Raw genomic sequence first — 10,060 nt, 5'->3', positions numbered from 1 at the left:
GTCAGCTATTATTTTGCTTGCTGTAAATGACAGTTTTATTTTTGCCATATTTAAATGAATAAATTATTGTCCTATTAAATTGGTTAGGAATGAGTTCAGTTTTGCATAATATCATTAATAGTTATATTTTTACCTAAGTTTGACATAAATGAAAATGCTTCTAATATTTAATTATTAAAAGCTTTTTTTTTAAGTTTCAGAGAAATCTTTTATTCAAGTGAGAAAAATTTTTTGTATTGTTAGATTATACAACATTATATTTCAAATTGGAAATGAATTTTTTACTAAAAATTATAAAGAATTTAATTCATATATATGTATATACTCTTGTATACATTTCTTTTAAGTGATTTTATTCAAAGAATTTCATAATATTGAACCTTTGTTGTTTTTTTGAGATAAACCCTGCTTGGTCCAGATGCATTAATCTTTTGATATATTGCTTTGTCTTTATGTTATTTTTAAATGAAGTTTTAAAGTTGATATACAATGTACATACAGTAAAATTTACCCTCTATAGTGTATATTTCTATCAGTTTTGGCAAATGAATACAGCAATGTTATTACTACTCCATTCAGATGTGTTGCTTTGATTGTTATGATTTATGATTTTATCTTCTAATTCTGTAAGAAAAATGGGATCACATTTTATATTTATCTTTGGACTTAAGAAATCAGGCTTTTAATCTATTTTTATCTTCAGAAATAATAAATAACATAGCAATCATTTGTTTCTAATAATTTTATAGAATCCCCTTTCTCCTGGGAATAGATCTTTGACTACCTTTTTAAAAAAAAATTCTTTTAAATTTTTAAAAATAGTTTTGAGGGAGAGAGAGACAGAATGCAAGTTGCAGAGGGGCAGAGAGAGAGGGAGACACAGAATCTGAAACAGGCGCCAGGCTGAGTTGTCAGCACATAGCTGGACACGGGACTTGAACCTACCGATTGTGAGATTATGACCTGAGGTGAAGTTAGACACTTAACTGACTGAACCACCAAGGCACCCCTTCATTATTTTTCTTATTGTTGTTACAGTATAAAGTTTTAAAATCTTATTTTTGGCTATCTATGTTTATTTAGAAAATTATCCATTTTATTTAAATTTTCAGAATTACTGGTAAATAGTTTTACAATTATATGCTAATATATGCTTTTATTTTAAAGTTATTTTGTAGCTATAACCCTGTGACACTGAATTATATTTTCTTCTTTGATAGTTCATAAAAAACAATTTTATATGTCTTTTAAAAGGGCAGATTTTGCTTTTATAATTAGATATACTTTCATTTTCTGTTTATTCATTTTTCAATTTCTATTTCTCTTTTCTTTTACTGTGTGGTAATTTCTGTTGCATTTACTATTTTCATGAGGTTGTTTTCCTGAAGCTTTGAACGATGTTTATTTTCAAACGTTGTCATTTTCTAATATATGAATATAGATTTTTTGTATTTTCTTCATTACATAGTAAATGTTATAAGGCATGGATCTGTAGAAATATTATTTGGTTTCATCTCACAGCTTTGATATGTATGATTCACCTTATCATTCATGTTAAGTAGTTTATAGTGCTACTTTAGTTGCTTTTAAACCAGTGATTATTTAGACATTAGAAAAAACTTTTTAGCAATTATTTTAGATGTAGTATATAATTTTTGTTATTAACTATTAATTTTATTCCACTGCCTCAGAAAATGTAACCTATATGATTTTCTATTTTTGTAGTTGAAATTTTCTTTGTGTTCTAATACATAATTCTTTTACTGTATTATTTTTATTTGAAAATAATTTATTGATTGATTCATGTGGTATATTTCTAGGGTACAATACTTTATGTATATGTGATTAGCTCTATCTTTTTGTAATAGATTCATATTTTAGTCACCTACTCAATTTTATATGCTTGAATGACTGATATGAGAGATTTGCTAAGACCTCCAGTTATTCTTGTTAAATGTTCAATGTCTCCTTGTTTCTGTTATTGCTTTATAAATTGAAAAAAAATCATAGCATATCTCCATAAGTCAAATATTGTTATTTCACTATGACTTTTGTCAAGATAAAATGTCTTTCCTGGCTCCATTTTGTCCTTTTCACATTAAATGTTATTATATCTGATGGTAATGTGCTATTTATTTTTGCTCTTTTGTTGTTCTTATGCCTGTTATACTCTTATATCTTCTAGTGAGAATCTGTCTGTAACCATTTAATTATATATGTAGCTCCATCCATTCTAAGAATCTCATCTTTTAGTAATAAAATTTAAACCATTCACATTTGTTATTATGATTGAAGTGATCAGGCTTATTCCTGACATTTCAGTTTTAGTTTTCTCTGTACTGCTTCCCTTACCTTTAGCTACATTAGTTGGGGCAGCCAGGTGCCAAAGTTAAGCTGAAAATCCAGGTAAAATCTATTTTAAATTCAGAGAAAAAAGTTCTAACAACAACCAGCCAGAACGAGCAGTTCACAAAATGCTACATACTGCTGTATGGCATGAGGTTTTGCAGCACTTTATAAAAACATGCTGTCCTGATATACAAAGGTGACCTTACTGCCCTTTCCGTCTGTGAGACATGTGCTTTGAGCACCTTTTCATGTGTTGGTGAAGTGTTGTGTTGAGACATGGCATACATTTATATGACAGCTTCTTGGAGTTAGGATTGAAAACTGGATATTGGATAATTTTTCTCTCTGTAGACCTATAGAGAATAATATTTTCAATATTTTATAATTTATATCTCTTGATCACTTTTAAGGTATTTTGACTACATTTAGGCGATCATAAATATGTTTTCAAAGCTGGTATGTTTTTGATCATAAAAGAAGGGCACTATTCATAATTAATACTTTGTAAACAGGTATGAACTGGGGCCATCTGGGGAAAATGGGATGTAAATTCATTCTAACCCTACTTGTTAGGTGGAAACGATTATAGGTATAATATGAATAAAAATTTGTTCCCATGCCTTCTATCATAGAAATACTTACTAGACAAGGTGGCAGAAATATTTAGGCTGAATTTGGACGTCTATGTAGCAGCAATATTTGAAGTGGGAAGAGATTATGATGCTGTGACATGGCTTAGCTAGGGCCCATTCAACCTTCTACCATACTCTATACACTTGACTGGCTGCCAGGGTAGAATTATAAATACACCCTTCTTGAAAGGATATACAAATCCAAATTCACCCATTTTGTACTATGTGCTAGAAGTCTGATTTTTCTCTCCCATTTTTACTTGTTTGTCTTTTATATGCATATGGTCATATTACTATTTTTCTATTATCTCTATTTTTAATAGTTATTTTAATTTTAATGGCCCTTCTTAACCATTTGTGCATTGGCTGAACTTTATTTTATTTTCTATAGCTTGGTGCAATTGCTCTTTATTCTGTGTCCCAAATTTAATGCATTTAAGTCAGTTACCTTAGTCCCCAAAAGAACACAGGTTGTTAACAGGATTGTTTGGTCTGGGGATAAGAGGCTGTACTCAAATCATCATATGTCAGCTCTCTTTGCTCTTTCCTTTTTCTTAGTAGTTAGGTGAGATTGGCTCTACAAGTATATCTTATAGCAAAGGAAACTTAAAATATTTCTAGAGGTGCTTGTTTTAAAAGGCATTTCAGTGTCGACTCTGCTTAAATCTGGCCACCTCTAGTTCCAGGGCAATTTTCAGATCACCAAAACCAGTGATGAACCGGACATGACCACTCCATGTCTGCAAAGGAAGAACATTAACTTAGCACAGTTTGATGTATAGAAGGAAATATACAGCCTTATAAAGTTTGAAGAGCCTTTTTTTAATGTACTTTAAACTTTAGTGTAATGCCTTTATAAGACAGGTTCTGGGAACAGGAACAGTATTATCTTCACAGGCTAGCTAGTGTTACAAGAGCCTTTTGTTGCAATAGTCAAACATAGTTTCATGGAAAGCCAGCTATATACCAAGCAGTATGCTGTGAGGTCTAGAAATATATGAAAATATTAAAGAATTAACATATGAAAAAATTAAAGAATAAGTATAAAGATATACTTATCAATGAATGAGTATACATTCCAATTTTATAGTGTTTCTAAGAAGGAAGAGCTCAGTACTTGGTCAGGTACTTAGTCTGAATAAGAAGGTAGCAGAAAATCATTGGGTAGATAAGAGAAAGGAAGACATTCTGGATAGAGGAAGCTTGGTGTGGAAGGGCATGGCAAATAGGAATGCAAAAGGGCATGACTACACATTCAGTGTGTTGGGTAGGGAATCACCAATACATTTGGATGTTGTATTTTTATTTTGTGTTTTGCTTTGATATTCATTAAAAACAAGGCAGAAAAATACATAATTGGTAGATAAGAGGGAAGATAAGGGATATTTGAATGAGAAGGTGACACAAAATCCTTTGTATTTTAGGAGGTTAAATATGGCTCTTCCATGGCTAGGCTGAATTGGAGGAAGCAGCTCAAAAAGTCAAGGATAAAAAAGGATAAAAATTAAATTAAAAAAAAAAGCCAAGGATAGTAGTTCACAATGTAGCTGTTATGTTTTAGAAACTTTGGGACATTTGACACCACTTGCTTTAAGAAGGGAAAATTATAATACAGAGGAAATGCATATTCTTTTTTTTAATGTTTATTTTTGAAAGAGAGAGAGAGAAGGAGGGTATGAGCAGGGGAGGGGCAAAGAGAGAAGGAGACAGAGAATCTGAAGCAGGCTTTGTGCTGTCAGTGCAGAGCCTGATGCAGGGCTCGAACTCAGGAACCATGAGATCAGGAACTGATCTGAAGCCAGCCCCTTAACCCACCGAACCACCCAGGTGCCCCAGGAAATGCATATTATTAAGTGTCTTGGGTATTCTCATCTTTTAGATTGTTTTCATTGGTGTGTATATGTATCATTTATTAGCAGTAGCTATAACAGATCTATCTCAACATTAAGAGGTTGCACAATATTTCATATTTTTTTTCTGGAGTAAGCAAGATAAAATAAAATGTTCCATTCTGTTTGTAGTTTCTTTACCTGTGATTTTTTTCATATTTAGAAAATTTAGCACTGGCAAATCATTCCTTAAATTTTGGCCTTGAATGATCCTAAAATATTGCTGAGATAGTTTGAGTTTTAGGTAAATTATTATAGATGATTATCTAGTCAATATTACTCTGTATATTAACTATGACAAAATGTGAGGTTTAAATTTTACTTTAAAGACATGCATTATGGTATGTGAATATTTTTTCTATAAATCAGATAACAAGTAGGAGCTATATTTAATGTTATCTGAAACTGTTTTCCTACTATAGCACGTACTAAATATACCAGTGATTTCTTCCAAGAGTAAAATGGTGAAACTGTTTTGTTTCATAAAATATAGTCTTGCTTTTTTTTTTAACAATATACATACACACTTATTAGTGTTCTTGGTTGATTAGAGGAAAATATTGGCTAAATCTCATATAAGGCAGATATAATATATTTAAGAGTACGGATTGTGTATAGTAATGAGATATATATGTGCAAGTAACATTTTGATTTGTACTTTAATTGCTGTTTATATGCAGTGTGAATTAGGAATAAAACAAGGTGAGGTGAGTGAGGGAAGAGGAATAAGGAATATAATTAACAGACTTAGTAGTTTTGTATTATAGCTGCCTTAATTAACAGCTTTGTGGTGGCAAAACAAATGTGATTTGGAAAAGCTAAGAATAAGTAGGATCATGACATCTTCTTTGGGAAAAAGTAATGTTCTTAGTATTTATTTGCTTTTTTGACATGCAGCAGAAAAACAAAGTATATGATATATTTGTGTCATAGAAATTATTTATATGATCAATTTCACCAACTTTATGTATATTAATAAATTTAGTCTTTTATAAACTTACATAGGTGTCAAGCATACTGCTACTACTAACATATTTATTTGTATCCTTCCAGAATTGTATCTATAGTATTTTTAAAAAAGTGATTATGTTAAAATTTAAACAATTATATATATATTTGTATATTGATTTTTACCTAGACTTCATGAATATAGAGCTGTTGACTTCCATGAAGGGGGTAAGAGAGGTAGTTTTCAATTCATTTAAATCCTCCTATTCATCTAAAACAATTTTCATAAGTGTTTTTTGGTTCCAAGCATGAAGCTAGGCGATAGGGCTAGAGTAGAGGCTTTCAGACCAAAAGAGATTCTCAAGCAGGTAAAGAGATACTAAATGAAACTTGGAATGCTATTAAAGACATGCAAATGAAGATAGTAGGAATAGAGATAAAATTACTTTGCCCAAGGAAATGTTAAGAAATTCAGGAAGAGGGTGTTTCTATTGGCTTTTCCTTTACCCTATTTTCCCTGCTTTGTTATCTGCAGTTTGTCCTCTCTGTTTTCTTATGTCTAGTATTCATCTGTGATATTTTCAGTTTTCTCTCACTGGATTGGCATTGGTCCACTTGTTTTGGATGAAAAAAAGAAAGAGGACTTATAAGGCATTTATAGGTTTATTGAAATATGGAGAAAGCTGCTTTAGGAGAAAAACTAATACACAACTTCCTAGTCCTTTGTCACAACCATGCATACACTTAAATATATATGTATGATATTTGCCAACTATCTAAACTGTCTATCACAATTTAAAGCAATTTAGAAGTAAACCTTAAAATAATACAGTATTTTATCTCTTTGTTTCTAAACTAAACACACATGCAGTATATATTTGTTGTGCTAAAATTAGAAAGTAAACAAGAGAACTTAGCACCTCAGACTCCACTATTATTTTATTATATATCTTTCCTGGATTTTTTACTGTAGGGCTATGGACATATAAATACTAATAATAGGCACATTCATAAAAATGGGTCAAAACATGTATTGTTTTGTTAGTTTTGTTCACTTAATCCATTATAAATATCTTTTCATGGTAGCAAATTCAAAGCTCCATTTTCTTTTATTTTAGGCAGAGAGAGGACACGAGGTGGGGAGAGGAGCAGAGAGAAAGAGAGAGAGAGAGAGAGGGAGGGAGGGAGAGAGAGACTCTTAAGCAGTCTCCACACCCAGCCCAGAGCCTGATGCAGGGCTCAATTTCATAACCTTAAGATTATAAACTGAAAAAAATCAAGAGTTGGATGCTCAACGAACTGAACTACCCAGATGCCCCTCCATTTTCATTTTTAATGATAGCTTGTTTTTCTAAGTCTATGGTATATCAAATTTTACTTCACATTTTGTGTTTCTAATCGTTCATAGTATACATAATCATGTGAGTAGCATTCTTATAAGCACATTTTTGCCTGTATGTCTAACTTTCTCCTCAGGGTGAATTACTAGTAGAATTGTTATGTCAAATGTTATGTACTTCTAAAGGTTCTTACTACATGTTGTCAAATTGCTCTTCAGAAATGTTTTGCATTTACACATAATGGTAGCAAAAACACTTTTCTGTTCAAAGTTATGCACTTAGATGTGTGTATGTAAAATTTATATTCTATACCAGAATCAAATTAAATAGTTGAATTCTATACCAAACATCTATATTATTTTGATTTTTTTCAGTTTTTTTTTTTCTTTTTCTAGTAACAGCAAACATTCCTGTATGTTAGGAGGAGCCTCTATCTTTATTGTGAAAAGTCAGTTTTTCCCATTTAAATGCAGATTCTTAATTTGAATCATTTCCATATTAGTGGCACTTTTGGCTTTCTAAAAATATTATAAATTTCTGATAAAAATATTAGGACTTCTAGTACCTTTAAGAAGTATAATGTAAAAGAAGTTTATCATGTGTGACTGTATACAGGAACTGATTTGTCCTAGCCATATGTCAAATGGCAGGTGATAAATTAAACAGACTATTGTTCCCATGTTGCCTTCCCTTTTAAAAGTTGAAAGTGATTGGATTGGAAGGGAATTTCCTTTATTTAATGGCACAAATTCACTCATCTGTATCACTCACTCTTCTGTTGGTAACATACATTTTTTATCATAAGCAGAGGATTAAAATTTGAATCATGATCTATAGTTGCTTTTTTGATGGTAAAATAGGTCATTTTTCTTGTCCTCTTATTGTCATTATCAGTCCCCTATTCAATTCACTTTATTCATTGAAGAATCAAGTTCCTGATCTACTTTCTTTCTCCCTATTCCTAATACCAGCTTATGTGACTTCAGCATCTATGCAGATCTTTCTTTGAATTCTAGTTGAGGAGCTTAGACTTCTCAATTTCTTGCCTTCCTCACCACTGTTTACCTTTCTCTCTATCACACTCTGGGCCCTGTGTCACTAGAAATTGCATCACCCCTGAAATCTCATTTAGTAATACACCATTGTTTGATCATTAGTTTATTTGCTCTGTTAGCCCCATCACAATTATATGACCTTACTTAGATGAATGATCCGTTGGCCTGACATCTTCTCACTGTACACTAACCTCTCCTTTTTTTTTTTTTACTAATTTTTTAAAATTTATTTCTGAGAGAGAGAGAGAGAGAAAGAGAGAGAGAGAGAGCGCGAGCGAGCAGGGAAGGGTCAGAAGGAGAGGGAGACACAATCCAAAACAGGCTCCAGGCTCTGAGCTGGCAGCACAGAGCCCGACACAGGGCTGGAACCCACGAACACCGGGATCATGACTTAAGCCGAGGTCAGACGCTTCACCCATTAAGCCACCCAGGCGCCCCTACACCAGCCTCTCCTGTCTTCATTTCTTTCCTGGTCTAATTTAGATTCCATGGTCTATCATTACAACTTCTCAACAAATACCTTCACCTCCTTGTCTCTGTCTCACATTCTCTTATCAAGCTCTATCTTAGTTGAACAGAGTTTGCCTCCTTTACCATGCCTATTCTCAATTAAATAGATATGACTGGAGAAAAAAAGTAACTTGCAGTAAAACCATGGAAATTTTTTTTTTAACGTTTATTTATTTTTGAGATAGAGAGACAGAGCACAAGCAGAGTAGGGGCAGAGACAGAGGGAGACAACAGAATCTGAAGCAGACTCTTGGCTCTGAGCTGTCAGCACAGAGCCCAGTGTGGGGTTTCAACCCATGAACCATGAGATCGTGACCTGAACTGAAGTCACACTTTCAACTGAGTGATCCATTCAGGCACCCCACAGTGAAACCATTTAAAATCATGGTAAAAATATCTCTATGGGGAAATCTGACCATAAAACACATACATGTGATTCTCACACATCGTGGTGATTATTTATTCTTTTTCTTCTTCCTCCTGTTGCTATCCATTCAGATGATGGCCTTCTGAGAGGATAGTAATTAAACAAAGTGGCAAATATCTCACTCTTACAGAAGGAACGAGCACCTATGGCTTAAGTAAAGCTATGACTGAGAGCTGATTTTCTTGAATACACTCTTTTCCTTCCTGTCAATTATAAAATTAATGATTTATAAAATTTATGATTATTGGGAGGAGGGGCAAGATGGCGGAGAAGTAGGGAGCTCCGTACCTGCACTCGGGCCCATGCATCACACGGAAAAGATCTGAAGCCATAGGAAAACATACCAAACCCAAGAGATTGGGAGAAAAAGGATGCCCATTCCACTGAGAAAGACTTCTAATGTGAGTGCGAACTGGGGAAGTAAAAATCGGGCCTGGATTGGAGACTGGAGAGACGGACCACCCCCCTCTGTGGGGAGTGAGAGGGGAAAAAGAGAGTCCAAAACAGAAAAACCTCCACTCGGGGGAAAAAACCTCTGTTCGGAGTGTAGAAAATCTTTGCGCTCAAAATACCTGCGCTTCAGGCCCCCCCGACACTCCAAGTCGCCCAGGAGGGGCTGCGCTCGTGATTTGCTTCTTTGTGCTGGCTCCTGGCTGGCTGGGAGAGGTTGCGCGCCTGCAGCCATTGCCCTTCTAGGGGCTTGGACCCCTGGAGGAGGCGCGCAGAGGCACCGACGTCAGTTCTCCTAGCTGGCTGGAACTCTAGAGGGAAGGCAAAGCGCTAAAAACTGGCACATATGACCGTGTTTTGGCACATGTGAGTTCGTGTTTTGGGTGACGAGACACAAAGGGAACTTGATTTCCTCACTCCAGCGGGCTCAGCACGCCGGCAGACAAAGCCCCCCGCCCCG

General features: G+C 34.0%; 1 protein-coding gene across 1 annotated transcript in view; it reads left to right on the top strand.

The window, feature by feature from the left end:
• Positions 1-10,060, top strand: part of LOC144242559 (ADP-ribose glycohydrolase MACROD2-like) — a 1,445,873-nt gene that overhangs the window by 573,592 nt on the left and 862,221 nt on the right. The gene's annotated exons all lie outside the window — the stretch shown is intronic.

Source organism: Crocuta crocuta, unplaced genomic scaffold (genome assembly GCF_008692635.1).
Source record: "Crocuta crocuta isolate KB4526 unplaced genomic scaffold, BGI_CrCroc_1.0 scaffold187, whole genome shotgun sequence".
Classification (NCBI taxonomy): Eukaryota; Metazoa; Chordata; class Mammalia; order Carnivora; family Hyaenidae; genus Crocuta; species Crocuta crocuta.
Note: the sequence above shows the minus strand (reverse complement) of the source record. Positions and strands in the feature narration are given on the sequence as shown.